We start from the raw sequence: 24,820 nt of genomic DNA, 5'->3' as shown, positions 1-24,820 counted from the left end.
GGATCACCAAAATCACACATTGTATTTCTAATTTATCTCATGTTATTTTCCTCATGGCCTCCAGCCCAAAGAAAAGCCTCTTGACCCATGAACTTGTCATACTTCTTCTTATGCTGCTTCCTATGCTTGGACCCAAAGTGATTATCCTGAAGTATAGATTTGTCCTGTGTCCACCTTCCCAACACACACACACACACACACACACACACACACACACCACTCAATAAACTCCAGTGACTTCCTTTTATCATTAGGATCCAGTATATAAAATCCTGTTTGGTTTTGGAGGTGTTTCACAATCTGGCCTCCTCCTGCCTTTCCCAGACTTCTCCCATCTTGCTCCCCACTAAATACTCTATGATCCGATGTCACTGGCCACCTTGTACTTCTTAAAATGGGACACATCTCTATCTCTGTGCCTTTGTCCCTCACATCTCCATCTCTGTGCCTTTGTCCCTCACATCTCCATCTCTGTGCCTTTGGCTCTCTCATCTCTCCATCTCTGTGCCTTGGAGCTGGCTGCCCCTCACCCCCAGAAGGTTCCCCTCTTGATGTCTGCCCCACTAATCTCTGGCTTCTTTGTAGACTCACCTCAAAGGCCACTTTCTTCTGCTGGTCTATCCCAATAGGAAGTATTCCAGTTGGGAGTGAATAGAGACCTTTTGGGCTTCTCCATCTAACCTTTCCTATATATTTTGGGTAATTTATTCCTGTATCTTCTGTTTTCTCTGTCAATGTCAGAACTGTCTTTGCATTTTCTTTTGATGCCCAGTAGTTAGCTCTGGTCCAGTCACATAACGTTTACTAAATGTACATTGATCATTTGCTTAAGTGGCCCTTATGCAAGACTGTCTTGCAGAGTGCTTCACTTATTTTACCTCATGTTTGGGGCCTTGAGCCAGATAGAGAGCCCCCCAATCAGAGGGCTTTCAGCAAAAGCTAAATGACCATGGGTGAGGGTTTCTTTCTGCAGGTAGTTGTAGGTCATAGCATCCCAGATCCAGAACTGAACAGAACCCCAGAGCCCATCTAATCTAAGCCCTTTTAAAGATGAGAAAACAGGCCCTGCATGTTTAGTTTCTCAGCCAAGGTCAAACAGGGAAGAGTTGGCAGAACGTGGATCCCCAAAATACAGGATAAGTTGTTTTCCTAAAATGTTCTTTCCTATAAAAAGAGGAGGCTGGTTTCAGGCTGATATGCTTGTCATGGGGCCAATCACCTCTCTTTGGCTGCCTTCTCCCTGAGAAACCAGGAGATTCCCAAGTTATCCCTCTGTTCAATAATCGTGATCACTCTTCTCCTTTGACATATCATGTGTTCGTCTGTTGAAGCCAACTTGTGGAATATGGCATTTTCCCCTTTTGGAGAATAACTATGATTCACTAGAACAATGGTACAATGCTATAGGATGGGGGAAAGAGGCCTGGATTTAGGATCACATAGGGGTCAAGTTCCATCCACACTTGCTAGCTTTTTGACGATAGGAAAATCCTCATCCCTCCCTCAGGCTTGGTTTTCTCATCTGTAAAAAGAGGGTCATAAAATGTCATCCTACCTACCTCTCCAGGATGTCTGGAAAAAGCACTTTGTATACACTTAAGACCTGGGGTTAGGTGGGGGAGGGAGGGGAGAAGGAAAGAACTAAAACCAAAATCATGCTGTGTCCTGAACGTCCCAGGAAAGACTGAACTTGTCCTTCGCAGCGTTGGGAAATGCTAGATTTGGAGTCAAAATTTAATTCAACTCAATAATCCTTTATTAACCCACAACTCTGCAATTCTACCTGCCCTCCAGGACTTTTTGTTCTGATTGGAAGATAATCTATGTATGCAGAGAAGTAAACACCAAGTATAGATCCAGTAATTTCATCGAATGGAGTGGAAAGGAATCTTAGAGACTAAGTGGAGCCTTTTTATTTTATATGTGACATCTGGGGATGTCGGTACCATCACAGAAGAAGGGGAATTGACCTTCCTCCAGCCCACTGCCCTTTCTCCAGTCCCTTCTTCTCCTCAGATTTAAGCAGCCACCTTCTGTTACAAGAATTAGCTTGTTTTATAGTCTAGGGGGCCATGTAATGACTCCCCCAGGTCCTGGTGCTCTACTCCTCATTAAATGGAAAATTAGCACTGCAATCACAGTTGCTCCAAGTGCCACAAATGACAACAGCAGTCACCAAAATGTCTAACATTTAGGAAGAAATTTGCCTCATTTAATTTACGTTTGTGTTTGTCTCTAACTAAACCTGGATCTTTTCATTGTTGAGGCTATATCCAAAATACCAGAATTGTTTGGATAAGGAAACAAGCAAAATATGGAACAGTGTCCCTTGATGGATAAATACTAGGAAAGGTCAATTGAAGAAAAGAGCTAATTTTTGCCTAGAACATCATTCAGTTTCTAGAGAGACTTTAGCCTAGATCTTTGGTCAGCTCTGATGTGCCTATAGGGATGATAGCCACAAAAATTTCTGTCTTCACTTTTACAGCTTTTCCTTTTCGGCCTTTTTTTCCCCCCTCACTTCTCTTATTGCCCCTATGACAATAATTCTTCACTGCTCAGCTTTTGTAGGTCCCACCTTTTCTTCTGAGTCTGTCAGTCTTTCTGTCTGTCTATTTCTACTTGTGTCTCCCTCTGTCTCATCTGTTCATCTCTATCTCTGCCCCTGATCTCTATTTTTATCTCTCAATCTTTCTCTGTCTCTCTGTGTTGCTCTGTGTCTCTATCCATCTGTCTCTGTCTCTCTGACTTTGTCTCTCAGTCTCTCTATATCTCTGTGTCTGTCTGACTCTCTCTTTTTCTCCCATAATATTCCATTTTCAGGGGAATATTTAAAACTCTTGGTGTACTAGAAGAACTCCATTCCCCAATCCCAAACTCTATATCGTCCCAAGCTTTGAAGACTCTCTGGGTCCTTAGTCTCCCCTTTTGCAGGGCAACCTTTCCACGACTTGTCAATGGACAAAGTCCATTGCTGATGACAAAATTGGGGAACAGATCATACAACTATTATGTATATGAGTTGGAATTAGAACTCAGCTTTTCCTGAACCCTGATGCCAGCTGTCTGGCTACTGCATAGTGCTGACTTCCATTATCTGACTCACTTTGGAGCCAGTTTTTGTCAGATCCTAACTTCTCTTGAAACTCTGCCAGGGTTATAAAGCACTCTGTGGTTCTACTAAGAGAAGACTGCTCATTTCATAGACCACTGGCATGGAGCTGCCTTGATTTCCCCCCACCATGCACACGTCTTTCCCACAAAGCTAAGAAAACAAAGTGAGACATCTCTTCTTTCAACAACGCTTTGGAGACCCATTCTTCAGACTACCAGTGCATTTAATCTGCTGATGACTTCATGGGCACACTTTCTAGAATGACAAAAAAATTCTATTGGCCCAGAATTTTACTTCTAAATACTAGAGAAAGCAATTTTTTTTCTATTCTTCAGAAAATGAGTTCCTATTCACTGTTCTGTCAGTTTTTCAAACCAATGTTTTTCTGATATTGCCATGTCCAGTAGTCATGGAACCCCATGTTTTAGCAGAATGGCAGAACTTCAGAGGAATAAGAAATCTCAACGAGGGGGCTATGTATTCATTTCATCCAACTCACACCTGAAAAAAAAAACTTCTACAATATTCCCATGCACTGGTTATCTAGCCCTCCTTTTTTCAAATATCTCTCAGAAATATTGTTCGACAAAAGACAATGGAAATATTCATAATGGAGAAAAGTATAGCGGACTTTGCTTAGAAAAATAAATGTTGCAAATTAATAAAAGAAAGAAAGAAAGAAAATTTCCAATCCTTAGCCCCCACAAAAAGAGCCACCATAAATATTTTGTACATTTTGTGCCTTATACAGGTTATTATCCAATAATGACTTGCATGGATGAATAAGTAGGGAATACGTCCTTAAGGATGTCTGTATCTGGAAAGGCGAATAGATTGGTCATGGGGCAAAAATAAGGGATGACAGATGGACAGTCTGAGCTTTGAAGTGGTATCTAGGAAACATGAAGAAAACCAGCAAAAGGCTTCCAGGACATGAAATGAAGGCTTCATGGGGACTCTATAAAAAGACATAAGATGAGTGGGCAGGGATGGACCGTCAAAAGTCGCAAGCATGGACCCATGAAGGTAAGGGGATGTTCATTTGATTCTAATTGTACAACAGCTATAGTGAGAAGCAAGATGTGCATGATAGCTGAAGATCTGAGGAAATGTGAATTCTAAATCTGCTTGGGACATGTGATCATTGGGTGAACTTGAAGACGTCAGTTTTCCGGTCCAGTTCTCAGTTTACACAGTGATAAAATGAGGGGGTTATGCTTAGTGACCTGCAGATCCCCTCTGTCTTGTTCTAAATCTATGATTCTAGAATATAAATATTGATTAAGTGGAAGATGACTATTATCATGACAATAACAGCAGATGTCTGCTGCCTTTTCCTTCATCCTACAATCTTAGAGAATTATCTCTGAGCCAGCTATGTGGGATAGCGGATAAAGTGCTGAGCTTTCTGAGTTCTAGTCTAACTTCAGATATTTGCTGGGCAAACTCGGGCAAGTCACTTGCCTCTATCTACCTCTCCTCATCTGTAAAATGGGAAGAACTACAAGAACTACCTCCCAAAGCCATTATGAAGATCAAATGATAAATAATTATAAAAGACTTAGCTTAGATCCTGGCACATCCCACGTGCTAAATAATTGCTTGCTGCCTTGCCTTCCATCACATTTAATTGCTTGCAATCCTGAGAGAGCCAGTGCTTTGTACAGCATGAAGAGAAAGTATATGATGTCATTGTGACTCAAGCTTAGACCAATTTTCCAACTTTCAATTCACTTTATACCTCTCATCCATGCACTCATGTATATGTATGAACATACACACAGACACATATAAATGCTGTGTGAATTTAAGAAAATCATTTCACTTTTCAATGCTCTAGGTAACTTTCTAAAATGTTCAAAGCAGACATAATACAATACCCAGTAGCAAATGACATAATAATCTGGTATTTGATAAATGCAGAGGTTCAAATTTTGGGACAAAAACTCACTACTGATAAAAACTTCCTGGAAAATTAGGAAGCAATTTGGCAGAAATTAGGAATAGGCCAAGATCTCACATTGTATACCAATTTAATGTCAAAATAGGTCCATGATTTAGGCATAAAGGGAGATATGATGAGGACATTAGGGGAAAGTAGATCATTTTACCTGTCAGATCTATGGATAAGGAAATCATTTATGACAAAAAAAGAGAGCATTATGAGATATAAATGGATAATTTTGATGACATTAAATTAAAAAGGTTTTACACAAATAAAACCAATGCATCCAAGATTAAAAGGAAAGCAACAAGCTGAGGAAAACATTTAAAGCAAGTTTCTCTGATAAAGGCCTTATTTCTCAAAAATATAGAGAACTGAGTAAAATTTATGAGGACATCAGTCTTTTTCCAATCGATAAGTGCTCAAAGGATAGAAACAGGTAGTTTTCAGAGAAAGAAATCAAAGCTAACTTATTTTCCTATGAGGGGAAAATGCTCTAAATTACAACCGATTAGACAAATACAATGAAAACTACTTTGATTTACAATCTAACATATCTCAGATTAACTAACATGGCAGAAAAGGAAAATGATGACTATTAAAGGGATGGGGAAAAGGTGGAATACTAGTGCCCTCCCTCTTGGTGGAGTTATGAACTGATCCAACCATTCTGGAGAGCAATTTATAGCTATACAACTGTGCCTACTGTTTGATCCAGCGGAACCAGGATTAGACCTTTACCCCGGAAGGAAAGAAAAGAGAAAGAAAAAAGAAAAGACTCTATATGTACAAAAATATTTATAGCAGGTGTTTTTGTGAAACCAAAGAAATGGAAATTGAGGGGTCATCCCTCAATTAATTGGGAAATGACTGAACAAATTATGCTATTTGTGTTATAAGAAATGACAAAGAGGATGGTTTCATAAAAACCTGGAAGTGCTTATATGAACCAAGGCAAAATGAAGTGAGCAGAATTAGGAGAACATTGTATACAATAACAACAATATTATATGATGAACTACTCTAAATGACTAAGCAATAATCCAAGACAATTCCAAACGACGCATAATGAAAAATGCAATTTACTTCCAGAGAAGGATCCTAAATGAAGATCAAAGTATACTCTTTATTTACTCTTTTTTCCCCATTATGTGCATTTGCTTTTACAACATGGCTAATTTGACAATATATTTTACATGATTGCACATGTATAATCAACACCAAATTGTTTGCTGTCTCAAAGGTGGGGAAGATAATTTAGAAGTCGATTTTTAAATTTTTGTCAAAAATTGTTTTTAATGTTTAGTTGGGATATTGGTGGGGGGGGGAGAAAAGGTGTCAATCTGCATTGACTTAAGAGGATTTCCTCACTCAGAAGTTCTCTGTATCAATGAAATCCCACTGTCTACTGATAGTGACAAATAACAGATATGTGACTCAAAGAGAGATTATAGGTGAACCGTGAACTTTAAAAATAATGATCCTTATAGATCAGTTTCCTTTTTAATTCGTATTTTATGTAAAAACATGATTTTGTCTCCCTCAGAAGGAATTGTATGGTACAAAGCAAGTGAAAAATCTCAAATATTGGTATCAAAATACATATTATTGGTACAGGAAGGAGATGTAGATATAAATATAGAACTAAGTTTGCTGTTGGCTTTGGTTTTGCCATTAGTCATTTCTGGATACCACCCTCATTCCCCAACTTAAATTGTGGATGAAAAACTGCAGAAAAGAAAGAAAGAGGTAAACAAAATTAACCAGCATGGCAGTGATGCACGCCAAAGCATGTAGCATTCTGCATCTACAATTCCACATCTTTCCAAGGACAGGAGAGATTTCTTTATCTCCTTTTCCTCATCTCCTGTCACGGCAAGAGCACTGAGTTTTATTTTCTTGCTCCTTTTATTCACGTCATTATCACCATTGTTTTGCTGGTCCTGCTTACTTCACTGGGCACCAGTCCCACATCCATCTGAAGTCTTCATATGTATAATTTCCTATAGTGCAATAATACTGTTTATGTTCAGTCATTATCCTTGGTCAGCTATTCTTCCTTCAGTGAGCACCCACTTTTTTCCCAGCTCATCATTAACAAAAATGATGCTGCTCTGAGGATTTTGTCATCATCAGGACCTTTCTTTCCATCTTTGATTTTCGTCACATAAATGACCAGAAATCAAGATCACTGGGTAAAGGGAGTGAATAAAGGGAGTGAATGCTCTAGTGTCTTTGCTCAAGGGATTCCAGGCTGTTCCTCAGAATGTTTGGACCCATTCACAAATATACCAACGGTGTATGATACTGCCAGAGCAGGAATATCTGAAAGCACTCTCTTCTCTTTTCATTCTCTGGCTACCATTCAGCATAAACCAAGTTACTCCTGGGGTCTCTCTGAGGTTGGCTTCCCATTGGCTACTTACCTTTCACACACTTAGTTGTGACTTACCGGAAATAGACAGCAGAGTGCTCCCTGGCTGAATAATTTACTGTACATTAAACATGGCCCCAGGCCATCTAACTCCCAGGTGCCACAGAGGTAGCCGTGTGGTGCCCGCTGTGATCACGTAAAGGAAACTCTGACAGTTTACATTATGAAATTATGCATTAACTGCTGAATGGCAGGCTCTGTGAGGGGAAGCATGTCGATGCAATGGGCCAGAGATGTGGGTTTCTGCTGCTTCCATTGGATGCTGCACAGGGAGGGGCCGTTAAAACCTGTTAGGGACTGGAAATTAAGTTCTTTTATTTTTTTTTCCTTCAAGGGATCATCTGACCTACTTCAGCACATTCACAGATAAAATGTTAACCAAGGAGATCCAAATTTTTGTTTCCTTTTGATTTAATTTAACAAAGCAGCGGCTTAATACAATGTCATGGGATGCACATCTGGCCTGGATTTAAGACATCTGGATCTGAGATCTACCTGCTAGTTGGGTGACCTTAGGCAAGTAGTTTTCCTGCCCTGGGCCTCAATTTTCCCATCTGTTTAAAGAAAAAAAGTTGAATTAAATAGAACATCTATGGTCCCTCATTGTTCAATGAGTCCTTAAACTAAAAGTAGAAGCATTGGGAAATGACTCAGTAGTTGAGGATATCCAGAATCCAGTCCCTGCCTTTGATAAAGATGCAGAGGATATGTCTTGTTTTGAGAAGCAGCAAGATGTAAATGATAGCTCATTTCAGACACTAACTGTAGGACGGTGGTCGTGTCACTTTAGCCCCCTGTACCTCTTCCTCCTCTGAAAAATGAGGGGGTAGGAGTTGATGGCTTCATCTTTTTCCATCACTAGGACTGTGACACTATGACCCACTTAATTTAGCTTTAGTCTAGGAAGTTTGGCTTTCATACTCTGTTAAGGGTGTGTGCTGTCTCTGTCACTTTCTCCCAATCCCTCCACCTTTCTAAGAAGAAAATTTTTCTTTCTGGCCTTTGACTCCTCTGCCCACTTCCTGTGCCCATCTTTCTACCTAATGGCTCCTCAGTCATGTTTTCATGGACCCATGACCTCTCTAATGTGATTATTTCCTCCAACAGTCCAAATCACAATTCATCTGGGTCAGCTCAACTCAGCCAGCTTTGATTAACCCTTCTATAAATACTCCAGAGGGCATCCAGCCAATTTTCCTGGAACCATCCCTTTGGTCCCTTGATTTTGAATGGATACCAATAGAACCAATGGCTCTTTTGTTCCCTCTATGAGACTGGGTGATAACATATGGATTAGAGTGATGACAAACATGAGGATGTAAACACTTTACGAGTTAAGGTTATCATATGTCCAACAGGTTTACATCAAATTCAAATACTTTAGTGGAATGTTTTATCTCTTATTTGCCAACATTATTATTAGCGCCCGAGTTCTGTGTTCAAGAAGTCAGGCTGCATGTCAGTATGAGCTTTTGTTAATAACCGAAGAAACTAATTATCCAATAGCTTTTGTACACTACAGGATATTTTCTTGCACAATCTATATTTTTTGAATAAGAAGTAAAATAGTAAATATACCTTGAGTACAAAAAAATAAAACTCAACTTGAGAAAAATACAGGAAAAAATTCAATTTAAAGATATATTCCTTTGGTTAAAAGTCATCTCCTTTATAACAATTCATTTATGGTCCAATTATCACAGCATGCTCTACTAATTCAATTTAATCTTCTAATAAATAATATGCCAAACTTGTAGAAGAAAATTTTCGTCCAGTATTTTATGGGGGGAAGAGAGGAGGTGTCACTGGTTTTGTAGAAATAAGATATTTTGATTTTTCTAAAATAAAAAAAAGAAGAGTTGGGGTTATTTCAATTTTGTCTTTGTGTCCTCCACTGCTCAGCACAATATCTGGACTATAGTAGGTGGTTCATAAATGTATTTGGTTGATATTGCTTTAAATAAGGTCTATACGAAGTGAACTACTCTACTCCTATATAAAGTCTAAATTAAGTGAACTCCTCTATAATTCTACTCCTATATAAGATCTATACTAAGTGAACCACTCTACTATACTATAAAGTCTATATTAAGTGAACTCCTCTATAATTCTACTCCTATATAAGATCTATACTAAGTGAACCACTCTACTATACTATAAAGTCTATATTAAGTGAACTCCTATATAATTTTGTTATTTTATAGAAGGTCTATATTAAGTGAACTCCTATATAACTCTACTTCCATATAAGATCTATACTAAGTGGACTCCTATATAACTCTACTCCTATATAAAGTCTATATTAAGTGTACTACTCTACTCCTATAGAAGGTCTATATTAAGTGAACTCCTCTAAAATTCTACTCTTATATAAAGTCTATATTAAGTGTACTACTCTACTCCTATAGAAGGTCTATATTAAGTGAACTCTTATATAAAGTCTATATTAAGTGTACTACTCTACTCCTATAGAAGGTCTATATTAAGTGAACTCTTATATAAAGTCTATATTAAGTGTACTACTCTACTCCTATAGAAGGTCTATATTAAGGGAACTCCTCTATAATTCTACACTTATAGAAGGTCTATATTAAGGGAACTCTTCTATGATTCTACTCTTATATAGGTCTATATTAAGGGAACTACTCCGCTCCTATATAAGGTCTGTATTAAGGGAACTCCAATATAACTCTACTCCTATATAAGGTCTATACTAAGTGACCTACTCTGCTCCTCCTTCCAGGAGCACTATCAGTGAGCTGCGATTTGGTCAGTGTGGGCACAGCGGACAGAGAGCAGCTTCCAGACCTTCCATGACTTCTCGTCCTACATGAGACTGCTCAGGAAAACTTCCCAGGCAGATGCCATTGCGCCTTTCCCAGACTGAACGTGCATCGTATCCTCCCTGGGGATTTGTCTGGTACTTGGGTCAGGGATAGATCAGCTCGGATCTCACTGGCATTCGGTCTTTTGTCTAGAAACAACATTTCCGACGTGCACACACATACACAAACACACACAATTGCTCAGCTCTAACAGAAATCATAAATCCCTACAAATTAAAAAAACAAAAAATCTCCTAACTTAAGGCTTAGTATGCATGACTTCTAAGGAGCATTACTTGGGGGAGTGGAAATAAGTAGAAACCTATAGACATTAAGGCAGTTAGGTGGCTCAGCATGCAGAGTTCAGAATCAGGAAGATCTGAGTTCAAATCTTCCCTCAGATACTAACTAGCTGTGTGACTTAGCCTCAGTTTCTCCCTCTGTAACAAGCGCATCTACTTCACAGGGATATTAGAAGGCTCAAATGAGGTCAACATATGTGAAGGACTTAAAGGTAAAGCTTAAAGGTCTATATAAATGCTTTAAACATGCTAACTCTTATTAAGGTCATAGGTAGTATTAGGAGATCTAGATTCAAATCCAGATGCTCTGGTTCAAACCCAACCCTCACTTCACTGTAGTATAATGAATTTCAACTGAGAAAGGAAAAACCATTTGAGGGGGAAGAGCTGAGAGCTGATTTCTGACACAATAAAGGCATTTCCCAAGAAGACCCTGACCCTGAAATGCTTTCAGACCAGCCTCCCCACCCTTGGCTTTGAGCCTAGTCTGGGGGATCCTGTCTGTTCCTTCCATAGCTAATCTCACTGGCCCCTGAAGCAAGGGCGCAGCTGGTGGGAGACACTCCCAGTACCTTCAGACCTTCTGGGACTCAGTGATGAAAGTTGGGCTTTATTTCTCCCTTAGGGTTTATTTCTTTTTCTCCTTCTTTCCTGGCCTCGTACAGATGTTGTTTCATTATTCCCATTGCCAACCCACCTCAGGAAGTCTCAGATGCAGGACCCCAGTCCCAGAAGACTTTGTCAGGGCCACAGAACCAACCTGCCACAGAGATGTCAGCCGGCAATCAATATTTGCCTACTATGTGCTGTGTTAGCCCTGGGGACAGAGGGAACCCAATGAAGTAACTCCTGCCCTCAGGGAGCTTCCCTCCATCATGGGAGATTTTATATTTATATAAGTATTTATAAGTAACTATCATGTGTACACATGAATCCATAGTAGGTTTATTCCACGTGTAGGTACACGTATACATATGCATATATATCTATGTCAATATGTGTGTGTGTGTGGAGAGACAAAGAGACAGAGAGAGAAAGACAGACATAGAGACAAAGAGAGAAAGACAGAGACAGACAGACAGAGAGAGAAAGATAGAGACAGACAGACAAAGAGACAGAGAGAGAAAGACAGAGACAGACAGAGAGACAGAGAGAGATTCAAAAAAACTATTTTAAGCGCATAGGAAATTCCCAAATGAGTAAACCTCCCTGTACTAACATAGGTTAACATTTCCTCTGTAATATATCATGGCTCCTTGTTCCCTCCCCCCTAAACATTGCTTTGCAAATCTTAAAGCAAGATATAAATCTTGGCTACTCTGTGTGTGTGTGTGTGTATGTGTACAAATCAATAAGTATGAAATGTTTGAAAGAGAAAAACATGAACAATGAGGGGAGCAGGAAAGGCTTTGTGCAGAAATAGCTCCATTTGAACTTTGAGGAAAACCAGATTTTAAGACAGCCATAGGGTGGGGTGGGGGGAGAAGGGCATGTGGGACTAGTCTGTACGAAGACAAAGATCTGGGAGACATGGGTTCTCTTTGAGGAATATCCAGAAGGCCAATTTGACTAGAGCGTGAGTGCCCAATGGGCCTAGAGGCTAGAAAGGTAAAATCCCCAGCTTGACCCATAGGAGAGATGGTGATCCAGCCTCCCTGCTCTATTCCCCACTGAGAACCCAGAGGCCTGTTTTCGGTGTGCCATCTGGGAATCAAGACCCTGTCAGCCAACCCTATGGGATAGTTTCTTTCTTGTTGCTAAGGCCGCATAGAAACTTTGACCCAAATCACCATCTCTTTGTTATTGGACTGGCTTCCCACAGCTGATCTTTGAAGATCGGTGGTTAATATTGCCATGGAAAGGATGGTCTTTGGAACTAGATCACAGAGCTGAACTTGTAAGCACACTAAATCTCCAATCTAAATCATTTCCCCAGCCCTCACACCCTTCTGACATGGATACCCCTATTAGAATAAGAATTTTTAGTGCTTCTGATAGCTCTTGATTCACTCACTTCATCATGCACACCTCTAGAAAACTCAGAGAGGCAGAGACACAGAGACAGAGACAGACAGAGCTAGAGACAGAGATAATCAGAGAGAGGTACAATGGTTCCCAGTTACCCTGACAACAAAATTCCTCTTTCTCAGTTTAGTGATGTAAGTCTTCCTGCCTTTTCAAGCTCATTCTCCAGTGCCCTGTTAATACACCATCCATCGCGGTGCCATTAGACAACTTGAAGTTTTTCATACACAACATTCCATCTCCGAGCCTTTGTTCTGGCTACTCCCTACCTTTCAAATAATGGATTCCCTTCTGATCTCCTCTCGGAAATCTTGTTGCTTTTAAAGTTTAGTCTTAGCTGGATAAGATTCTGAAATTTTACCTTGTGTTATATTGAAATTAAAGGTAAATCAAGGGCCAAGAAAGGCTCATAGGTTGAGAATTGGAAGGGATTTTTTCTATGAGGAAAAAATAAATTAAAAAGCTTATTCACAAAATCTCAGGGTTAGAAAGAACCTTAGAGGCCATGGAGTCCAAGTTGTGCCCCAGCCCCAAAATCCCCATTATAAACTACCCCTAAAGTCTCTGCTTGCAGTCCTCGCCAGGCTGCTTATTCTACTAGCGAACAGATCTTCTTGGAAACTTTTTCCTCACATCAAGATGAAGTTGGTTGTTTTGCTTTATTTGTGTATGTCCCCTTATTGCTCCAAGTTCTGTCTTCTGGGGCCAATCAGAAGAAGATCAATCCTTCCTCAATAGGAGAACTCTTCCCTTGCCATCTTGATTGCCTTTTTGTGGATTCTCTTAGTTTTATCAAGATCCTTCCTAAACATGGTGGTCATAGCTGAACATGATACCTAGGGCAGAGTTCAGGGATCTCATTTCTTATTCCCAGAATCTTTGTCTTTTTACACTAACCTAAATCTGAGCCAATTTTTGGTTGTTATATCACAAATAATTTGTACTGATTTCACAGGCTACAAAAGCTTCCAGAGCTTTTTCATGTGAGTTTCTAGTTGGTCATGACTCCTCTATCAATCTATCAGGGATGCGTACAAGGAAATAGAAGATAATATTAGATGAGAACAGAAAAGACCCCCTACTTGATGGGGGATAAACAACACTGGGTAAAAGGATAGCCTTCATCTGAGTCTTTAAGGAAATTGGGGGATTTGTGATGATTTGTGATAGGGAGAAGAAATTGTATCCAGACAATCTGTGTTGTGGCAGAGAAATGGAGATTCCTGTGTAAAAAGCATCATGGACTATAGGATGACCAGACAAAGAATGCATGGAGTGGAAAATATTTAAGATGGCTCAGTTGTGAAGAGTTTTAAATGCCAAATAGTGGACTTTATGTTTGAACTTGGATCCACTAGGAAGTCATGGGAGTTTTGTGAGTGGGGATAGGGTGGTCATACCTACACTTAAAAAAAAACACCCAGTATTGAAAAATTACCTATGCATATGTTTTGTAAATAAAAAGCTTTAAGAGAAAGAGAAAGAAAGAAAGAAAGAAAGAAAGAAGAAAGAAAGAAGAAAGAAAAAGAAAGAAAGAAAGAAAGAAAGAAAGAAAGAAGAAGGAAGGAGGAAGGAAGAAAGAAAGAAAGAAAGAAAGAAAGAAAGAAAGAAAGAAAGAAAGAAAGAAAGAAAGAAAGAAGAAGAAAGAAAGAAAGAAGAAAGAAGAAGAAAGAAAGAAGAAAGAAGGAAGGAGGGAGAGAAGGAAGGAGGAAGGAAGGAAGGAAGAAAAAAAGAAAGAAAGAAAGAAAGAAAGAAAGAAAAAGAAAGAAAGAAAGAAAGAAAGAAAGAAAGAAAGAAAGAAAGAAAGAAAGAAAGAAAGAAAGAAAGAAAGAAAGAAGTTTAGTTGAGAAGAGGAGGTGACATAAGGGAGGACTGCTACTGGGAAAGATAGTATCTGGGATATGTTTTTAAGAATGAGGGATATTCTGTAGGCAACAGAGAAAAAAACAAGTAGATGGGAAGGAGATTAGAGAGAAAGAAGGACTGATAGTGGAGGTAATTGGATGCAAATGATAGAAGGCTTAGGATTTGCTGGCCTTGTCAATAAGGAAGGTCTCCTGTTCATAAGAGTCTAAAAGAAAGAGATAGCATGTGAGAAGAATGTGAGAGGAAAGGAGGTGGGGGGAGTGGAAAAGTTACTCATTATGAATGACCTCAATTTTATTCACTGAAGCATGAGGCAAAATCCTCAGCTGAGAGATGAAGTGGGAGAGGGAGGAGCTGGTGAGGGACCCTTAAGGAGTAGAGAGAATTTCTGAAATAGCTATTGCAATGAGTAAGATGGAATATCTATTAAAATGGAATAAGAGCGTTCCTTTGCTGAGTCAGGGCAGTTAATATTAGAAAACAGACGTTTCTAGTGAAGCCTTCGATACCATCTCATGATTTCCCCTGACTATATTGCATGTGAGAAGGAACAGGAGAGGTAGATAGTGGGGGCAATCTACGGATGATTGGAGTGGACCCCACCAGGAGATAGACCAAGGGATGGAGAGGATAGCATGAGGCTAACTAACTAAGGGGTCAATATAGGAAAGGGAGAAGAGTGTGGCTATGTAGGATCTAGGAAAATGATGAGGGGTGGAAGGACTAGAATCCCTTTGTGCAAACTAAGACATTGGAAGCAGTGAGGAAATATTCATAGTAACATGGATTTCAGAATTTTTGGACACGGAAAGGGAACATTTAAGGGGGATGGCAAGATCAAGGATACTATCATCCCTGTTTGTATGAAAAAGGGTGTGTGATCAAAGCTGAATAGATTGGGGGAGTAGAAAGTTAAGAGTTTTTGAGGGAACTATTGTGTTTGTTGAAGCCCCTGGGATAATGGTGAAAAAGTCAAGAGGGACAACTCAATGAAAAATTGAGAAGAACACTGTTCTGTTGCATTTTTATCTGTTTTAAAAAACATATTCCAATTACATGTTCATCTTGTTCCCTGGAAATACTCTGGAGTTTTGATATCTCTGCTCTAGATAGAGCTTGAGAAGAGGATGAACTTGGGACTGAAATTATTGAAAAGTAAAGCAGATTGACCTGAGGGTCAGCATAAAGCAGCCACCAGGATCCAGACTGGCCCATCTCCATAACTTTGCTCAATTAGTCGAAACACTTAAAATTTCCTTTGCATCTCCATCATTAACATTTTGCCTATTTCCTAAGCAGCCACTCCAAAGCTACCGGAAATGCTCTCTTCCATTCGTAGGAATTAACACCATCCGTCCAGGAGCGCCGGCAGCAGAGCCCATGGTATCTCCTTAGTTCCCCAACCTTGGACAGGAGGATCCCAATTCTAATTGATTCCCTAAGTGTTCAGGTTCAAAAGGAAAGGCTGTTTAATAATTCAGATTTCCCTCAAAGTGCATTTATTTTTCTGATGCACTTTTAGCTGAGTGTGTATTTGTAGAGCAGAAGTTGGCAATCCTACATTTTAATATTTGATTTTTGTACAATGAGTCTGGGAAACACATCATCCTCTGACTCTCTCCATTTTAAGTGCCCAGATGATTGGGGGATTGGGGAATAGAGGAAGCAATGAGGCAATGGAGTGATTTTTTTCCCTTTATTAAGGGAAAATGATTGTAATTATTAAAAAAAATACTGAAATAAAACCCATTGCATATCATCTTATAGTTATTATCCCTGATGGACAGTGACTTTGTGGGTACAAGTTTGCATGTGTGTGTGTGTGTATAGAGAGAGCAGCAGAGACCAGAAGGCAGCTTGGGAATTTGAATGGAGAGGGAACAGTGGGTAAAGGAAAGAAAGTGAGAAGATGGAACTAGAAGCTGAGAGGAGGAGAGCACTGCCATGTCCTAGAATTGCACTCTTATCTAAGTCACTTCCCCTTTCAAGCCTTGTCTCAGTTTCCTCACCTGTAAAGTATGATAGACGAGGTATAATGGTACTATGAGTAAACCTTTCTTGTAGTTCTGACAATGTATGGGACAGGATCAGGAACAGCAGAAGCACTTGGTAGAACATGATGAATAAGATTCAAAGCCAATGAGTCAAGGGTCCCTGGAACTAGGAAAACTCATAGAACTAAAACAGGAAACGTAAGAGCTTGGGTGGCCCTTTAAACCTGGAATGGCAGAGCTGAAAGGGAGAATGGAGCCTAGAACATGGGATGTTGAACTCACTCAGGTCAGAACTCAGGGAACTCTTAAACAAAGAACTTAAAATAGCAGCACCACAGAGCATAGAATGCCAATCTAGGGAGGAACTGGAGACATGATTTAGTCCAAGTCCATTTTACATGAAGAAAGTCCTATCCGGAGTCAGGAAATCTCTTCTTTCCCCCGCATCCTCAAGAAAAAGTTGAGATCCTTGAAAGAAAATCCTGTGCAAGTGAGTCTATGGGCATGTATGTGCATGTAGGTACATTTACAGCACCTAGCATGATCCCAAGAACATATCGGGTGCTGAGCAATTTTATCCAATGGTCTTGAACAAAGCCAGTTAGCTCCAGAACACTGTCTATCTCCCAAGCTTCTTGACTACAGGGTCCTGGTTTTTCTAAACACTTGACTAAACTAATTTATTGAAATGATATGATTCTTTCTTTCTTTCTTTCTTTCTTTCTTTCTTTCTTTCTTTCTTTCTTTCTTTCTTTCTTTCTTTCTTCCTTCCTTCCTTCCTTCTTCTTCCTTCCTTCCTTTCTCTTCCTTCCTTCCTTCTTTCCTTCTTTCTTCTTCTTCCTTCTTCTTCTTTCTTTCTCTTTCTTTCTTTCTTTCTTTCTCTTTCTTTCTTCTTTCCTTCCTTCTTCCTTCTTTCTTCCTTCCTTCCTTCCTTCCTTCTTTCCTTCCTTCTTTCTTCCTTCCTTCCTTCCTTCTTTCTTTCTTCCTTCTTTCTTTCTTCTTCCTTCCTTCTTCCTTCCTTCTTTCCTTCTTTCTTTCTTTCTTTCTTTCTTTCTTTCTTTCTTTCTTCTTTCTTTCTTCCTTCCTTCCTTCTTCCTTCCTTCCTCCTTCCTTCCTTCCTTCTTTCTTTCTTTCTTTCTTCTTTCTTTCTTCTTTCTTTCTTCCTTCCTTCCTTCCTTCTCTTCCTTCCTTCCTTCCTTCCTTCCTTCTTTCCTTCCTTCCTTTCTTTTCCTTCTTTCTTCCTTCCTTCCTTCCTTCCTTCTTCCTTTCTTTCTTTCTTTCTTTCTTCTTCCTTCCTTCCTTCCTTCTTTCCTTCCTTCTTTCCTTTCTTTTCTTTTTTCTTTTCTTTTCTTTTCTTTTTCTTTCTTTCTTTCTTCTTTCCTTCCTTCTTTCCTTCCTTCCTTCTTTCCTTCCTTCCTTCCTTCCTTCCTTCCTTCCTTCCTTTCTCTTCCTTCCTTCCTTCTTTCCTTCTTTCTTCCCTTCTTTCCTTCTTTCTTTCTTTCTTTCTTTCTTTCTTTCTGTCTTTCTCTCTCTCTTTCTCTTCCTTCCTTCCTTCTTCCTTCCTTCCTTCTTCCTTCTTTCTTTCTTCTCTTTCTTCCTTCCTTCCTTCCTTCCTTCCTTCCTTTCTTTTCCTTCTTTCCTTCCTTCTTTCTTTCTTTCTTTCTTTCTTTTTTCTTTCTTTCTTTCTTTCTTTCTTTCTTTCTTTCTTTCTTTCTTTCTTTCTTTCTTTCTTTCTTTCCTTCTTTCTTCCTGCCTTCCCTCCTTCTTGTCTTTCTTTATTTGTTCTCTTCAATCTTCCAAAAATACATTAATTCACAAATTCATTCATTCAAAAACTTATCCATTTACTGAAAATATCTCATTCATTTGTTCATTCAATTGGTATTGTTAAGTATTTACCACTATACCTCTTCTTAGTAGTTTCTAGCTTTAGAATTCTCCAGAAGTTAAAAAGAGATTCCCTCAGAACAATCTGAAGAAATGGACAATGGAAATGATATTCTCTCCTCATTCAGGAAGCTGAGGTAGAGAAACAGAAAAAAATCGTTCAGGATCACTAAGCTGGCAGCACTTGAACTCAGATTCCTAACTTTAAATCCCATTCTTTTTGCTGCTGTCTCAAGTAACCATCAATTGCACAAAAGGCACTATGCTGGTGCTATAAGAGAAAAAGCTGGATACTATATGGGTAATGGTTATTTCGGCTCTACAGTCTACAGAAGATGTCCACAAAAATGAAATATGGCATGGATAGTTTAATATAGTCAATAAATATTTATTAGAAATCTACTGTGCTAAGAGAGAAGTCCCAAATCCTCTCCCTATGGGAGAGGCCACACCCCTGGGGGAAAGACTCCGGATAGGGAAAGGTGATTGTCCTGGGAGTCTCTGTGATGTAGGTAAGAGGGACTCAAAGTGAGATGAGATCAGAGAAAGCTTCATTCCAGTGGAGAGAGCAGGAAGACTTCAGAGTGTAAGCACCTTGAGAGTAAGGGCCACTTCATGTTTTCCTCTAGATTTGTTTATTAAATCCTGGTTAAATGATTGGTTCGCCTGGAGTGGAAAGAAGATGAGTAGCAAGGGCTGTTTATCAAATATCACTTCCTACTTAGAAAATGTGCTATCACTCTAATAATAAGCTTTTAAGGCAGATATTACCATTTCACCTAGACCCAGAAGGGTCCCTGGGGACTTGCCTGAGGTCACACCCTCTAGGAAGTAGCATTCAAATTGAGATTTTGTGACTCCAGCTCTATATCTTTCAATAAGGAGTTAATAGAGCCAGAATTGAGGAGAGTGGGGATGTGGAGAACATTTCCAGAATATGGACCAGTTTGGGGCAAGATGCCGAAGCAGTTCTTGGGCGTTTTTCTAACTGGGAATACACAAAGACCTTTTACATGGGACTCACTTTATCTCAGATTTAGAGGGACCTCAAAGGCCATCTTCAATAACCCAACTCCATTTTACAGATGAGGAAATGGAGGCATACAGGGTCAAGTCACTTATCCATAGTCACATAGCTCAGAGGTACCGAGGCCAGATTTGAACTCAGGAAGATGGGTCTTCTTGGATCCATGAGGCTGGAGACCTGAGAGCTTTTGAGGTACTCAAAATCATTTTATTCAGGACAAAGCCAGAGTACTGCCTTCTTGGTCTGAGCCCTGCAGATCCCTGACTTGGATTTGGGCCTAAGCAACACAACCATGATTGGAGCTCCAATGACCTGGATTCAGCTACCATCAGTCACTAGCTGGAAAGATCAGCAGCTTCACAACTTTAACTTTCCCTTTGGTCTGATTATTCTTCTGCTTGTTTTACCTTGGGACGGAGTCTAGGTTAAGAGCTCTATAGCTGAGGATTATTTCACCACTCACCCTTCCCTCAGGTTTCTCAGCACAAGATCACACTGCTCTGGGCCTTTATTCCAAGTTCCAGGTTCCATCCTCCATTACTCCGGATCTGTGACCCAGCAGTGAGAAGAGAGTGACCAAGCTGCCATTTGGAATCTTTTCCTGGACCCTGCACACGGACAACATCCTCTTTGCTGGTAGTGGGCAAATAAGCTTGCCCTAATGATGGCCCCAAGTGGATTCTCATTCAGGTTTCACAATGGAAACTTTCAAATAGCTGCTCCTGTCTAAGTCCCGAGGAATGAAGATCTATCTCCCTATGTCAACTTGAAATTACATTCCCCAACCATATTCCACAACTCCTTTGTAATTTTCTGACAGTGTTCAGACTCATTTTCTAAATCTCGGAAATGTAGAGAAAGTCTTGGCTATATTTCATGCTATTTCTATAGCTTATCTGATCTCCTTAATTATTATTTTTTACAAAACAATCTACGTGAAAGAACCATTAAGTGCTGAAAGACTAGTACAGTGCTTAGGTCTACACAAAACAGAAATGATTTTGAGGGGAAAAGGAAGAAAGAGATAGAAAGAAAGAAAAAAGAGAGGAAGGAAGGAAGGAAGGAAAGAGAAAAGAAGAAGGAAAGAGAGAAAGGAAGAAAGAAACAAGGAAAGAAAAGAAAGAAAAAGAAAAGATGAAAGGAAGAAAGAGATAGAAAGAAAAGAAAGAGAAAAGAAGAAGGAAAGAGAGAAAGGAAGAAAGAGATAGAAAGAAAAGAAAGAAAAAAAGAAGGAAAGAAAGAGAGAGAATGAACTAGATGAACCCAAGATTTCCTATAGCAGTCCCAAAGACTCAATATTTCCTTCATGAGCCCCTGCAAAGGCAGAATGGGCCTCCCTTGGTCCAGTGGATCAGGAGCCCCTTTAGCTGTGAGTATTAAGGACAGAATCATGCTTCTGACAGATGGGTCTCTAGCCTTGCAGAGGAACATGTAATGGGGCTACCACCTGTGCACATAGCCAAAACATCAAAAGAGAGGCCTCTTCCTGAAAGCAGAGAGAAAAGCTATTTCCTTCTAATTCCCTTCCTGCCCATCCCTCTCAGGAAGCTCTCAAGTCTTTGGCTTCCAGTTCCAAACTCATTTGTACGGCTTATGGGGAAGCCATCTGGATGTGCTGAAGGGGAAAGGTGAGCTTCAAAGGGGAGGCTGGCTGCAAAACAGTTCTTGAGGAGCACCCAGGATTCCTAATTGCTTCCGTGTGTGGCAATCCAAGCCCATCTATGCTTCCTCATCCTATGTGGCTTCTGCCCTGTCCTTCCAGCCATGCTCCACGGCGCACATGCCGACACATGGGAGGCTCCCTCTGTTTGCTTGTTTTTTAATACTCCATAGACACCAGAGCATCCCTGAGATTACTCATCTTGCCTCTTGTCCTCCCCTGCCCGTACATTTCCCTGTATCACATGCTGGGTATTCCTGGCTGGTGATACGCTTTATCCAGATGTCACCAAAACATTTCGCTTTCGCCATCAGGTGCGATCATAATTCTGCTGAAGCCACAGTGTTCCATATTACGAAGCCCCCAAGTGTAAGCACTCTCCCCCTTCATGATTACTGAGTCCTCATTGCTCCATGACTGTCGTTTTTCTCAGAAACTTCCTGAGGACAAGAGATGGCTGCATTTTTTTTTTCTCTTTTTAAGCCCTAGGAAGAGAATGGAGTCAGGGCACAATCAAGGGATTGTGTTTCTGAATCGCTCTGTGCTGTGGCCAAGTAGCTTTCTGAGACCACTACAACCTCAGTGTAGCTTTACAAGTGAAATGTCCTTGCGTGCTTCCTCGGCCCATTTAATTCTGGGACCAGCTCGCCATCCGACCTGACAGAAATGCAAACTAGATTCCAGTCTGGTAGGACTGGCCACAATATGTCAAGCAAAATAGAAGTGGGAGGTTCTCCCCCAGCATGAAAAGTCTCCTTTGCTTGCACTTCAAAGCCCTCTTATAGCATGACTGACTCTAGCCTTTCTTCACCTTTTCCATTTTTCACCCTCCTGTTCCCAGGGGTCCAACCACATTGCAACGTTTACCATTTTTTCCCTCAGGGATTCCATCTCTCACCTATGTCACTGCGTACAAGTTAAATTTCATGTCTGAAATGCCTCCACATCTCATCATTTCCTCAGAGAATCAAAAGCACAGCCCAGGATGCTCTTCGGGACCCATTTCCATTCAGCAATCTCTACTCTCCCTCATCATCCCCATTGCAGTCATCGGGTTAATTTTTGCACAGGCTTGTTATCAGTGTACTCATCGTATCTTCATATTGAAGGCAGGGAAAGTTTGCTTTTTTTGTTTTGTATTCTCAGGGCACTCAAAAAGGACTTGGTGAACTTGTCAGAATTGATCCACGACCTTGGCTTCCCAGTCACTTCCTTTCTCTGCCCCTCAGTTTCCTTTTCTTTAAACCAAGGAGATCAGGGTAGGTGAAATAGAAGTTTCCTTTTAGCTCAGAATCTATAATGAGTGTGAAATTTGGAAGGCCCAAGCAGTGTCAGGGGTTGGGGTACAAGTGCATGCACACATGCATGGAGGTGTGGGGGGAGAGTGGGCAAACCCTCACTCATGCAGTGCACACATACACTCGGGGTTCACTGTCTACTAGGGTGACCATCCCTTCCCTCCTGGAAGATTGACATTGACCTTGGGGAAAGGAATAGCCATGAAGCCAAAGAAGGAATGAGAGTGAGCTGAGTTTCACAAAAGAGATAAGAATGGAAAACAAGTAGCGAAAAGGAGGTAAGGGAAGGACATAGGGACCAGCCGGCAGTTGGATGAGTAAGGAGGTCGATCCACATCCACCGAGATCTCACCAAGCTGGTGTAGAGCCTGAGAGCTGGAAACAGTCAATAAGCTCCCAAGTTATGTGTTAGTGGCTAAGGCACCAAGAAAATGGGAGATCCTTGGGGGCAGATCTTTGAGTCTACAATGTGTGATACCGACGAGCCATTTCTTAGATTTAAGGGGATTTCAATTAGTCATTAATTCTTTTTCCATTAGAACATGGGCTTAAAGGCAGTGACTATGTTGGTGTGTGTTTATACACTCGCCACTTAGAATGGCTACATGGCACTTAGTAAGACGCCAATAAATGTTTTAATCCAAACTTTATGTTGGTCTGGATCAGGGGAGGAAAAGGCTGAGCAGGAAAGCTCGGAACCAGCATGGGTGGGGCCCCGTTTGCCAGATGGAGATGGAATGCTGATTGCTGGATGCCCTTGGGAGCACAATTTGGTTCAAATGTAGTCTATGAAAGGCAAGAATTAAAGCTAGGAAGCTCAGTGGGAGTCAGCTTATAGAAGGACTAAATAGCCTAGGTCTGATCCTAGAAACACTGGGAATCACCCAGCACTTTCAAACGGGTGCAAGATGAGCCTTGAGAAGATTCCCTGCATAAATGTGGGGCTGCACACTGGGAGAAGGGACACCCATCGGGAGGCTTCATAGGTCTGCATGAGGGGCGATTTTTGCTTGCACTGAGGTGGTTCCCAGATGCTCATATGCTCAGCACATTCCCCCCTCTCCAGGTTCACTCTCCCAGGCTGCTGTTGTGAAAATCAAAGGCACTCATGTAATGGAGTCTGCCTCGGGAACTGTGGAAATGGGAGGTTTCTCTCTTCTTCCATCAAAGGCCTTCTACAAACCTGCACTCCCTCAGCCTCCTGGCTTCCTTCGGGACTCAGTTCAAATCCTAACCAGGGGAAGACCTTCCATTACAGCTTGTACATATGTAGAGTTTGCATAGTTTCTCCCATATTAGAATGGAAGAGGAAGGACCATGTTTCTGCCTTTCCTTTTCCCCCCCAGTAAGTTTACACAGTTCTGGGCAAATAGTAAGTGCTTAACGAATGTCTATTGACTGATTTCCTTCCACAAATGATTCCATGTTCCTGAACACTGAAGATATTTTATGCAATCATAATTTTCTGTCACTCTACCCTTCCCTCCATGTAAAGGGCTGAAACTCTTGAGTTGATGCATTGAGATCGGACAACCGAGCACTTTAAGGCTGATACTGATTGGACAATACTCTATAAGCATATGCTTGGAAAATGGCCCTTCCCACTATCCTGTGCTGGCTTAATTTTTTGGTGTATACAGAGAATTATGGGAGGGACTATAGGGGGTAAAGTAAGGGTAGCCAGAGTCACTTTTTGGGTGGGAGACAAAGAGGAGAGGTCGTGGAGCTCCTGCGTCCATCCAATTCACTTCTACCCATAAAGACCAAGGACTTTTGCTTATCCTGACTCTGGCTGATGCTAAGACATCCAGGCGGCTAACTTGATCTTCACAGCTCCACTTTACAATCCGCAACCCAGTTCTCCATTCTCACTGTGACCTAGAATCTCCCCATCCCATTTTTCTTTCTCAGCCCATCAACTACACCTTTCCTCTTTTCCCATTTTGATCCCCAAGTGACTTATTTTGTCTCTCCATCGTCTGGTGAATCTTTTTCTTCTTTAACTTTGTCCTCATCCTATCCAACTTTGCCCTGCGGAGGCTCAATCTTGGATTACCTCCCCTTGCCTTTGGTCCAACCATCCACCGACTTCATTTCTAGTCACATGAGGTTGAATACAAGGAAATAAATCACAAAACTATGTTGACTGGATCCATGACAAATTTATGTTATATGACTCAACTGGGCTCTTTCTGCAGCAAGGCAAAATCCTTTTCAACTTCCCTAATCAATTCAGTCTCCTAGCACAGCAATTTTACTAAATCTTTTCATCTCTCCTTAAATTCTCATGAATCTCTTTCCCTTTCAGTTATGCTTTATATTTCACTGGGGAAAAAATGAGGTCATTTGCTCAGAGTTCCCTCCTCTTCTCACATAACTCAGATACCTTCTCCCTCATTCTTGTCCCACATAATGAAATAGCTTTTCTTTTAGCTAAAGCAA

The sequence above is a fragment of the Antechinus flavipes genome, chromosome 2 (genome assembly GCF_016432865.1).
Source record: "Antechinus flavipes isolate AdamAnt ecotype Samford, QLD, Australia chromosome 2, AdamAnt_v2, whole genome shotgun sequence".
NCBI lineage: Eukaryota > Metazoa > Chordata > Mammalia > Dasyuromorphia > Dasyuridae > Antechinus > Antechinus flavipes.
The sequence above is the reverse complement of the archived record's forward strand: the minus strand, read 5'-3'. Positions refer to the sequence as shown.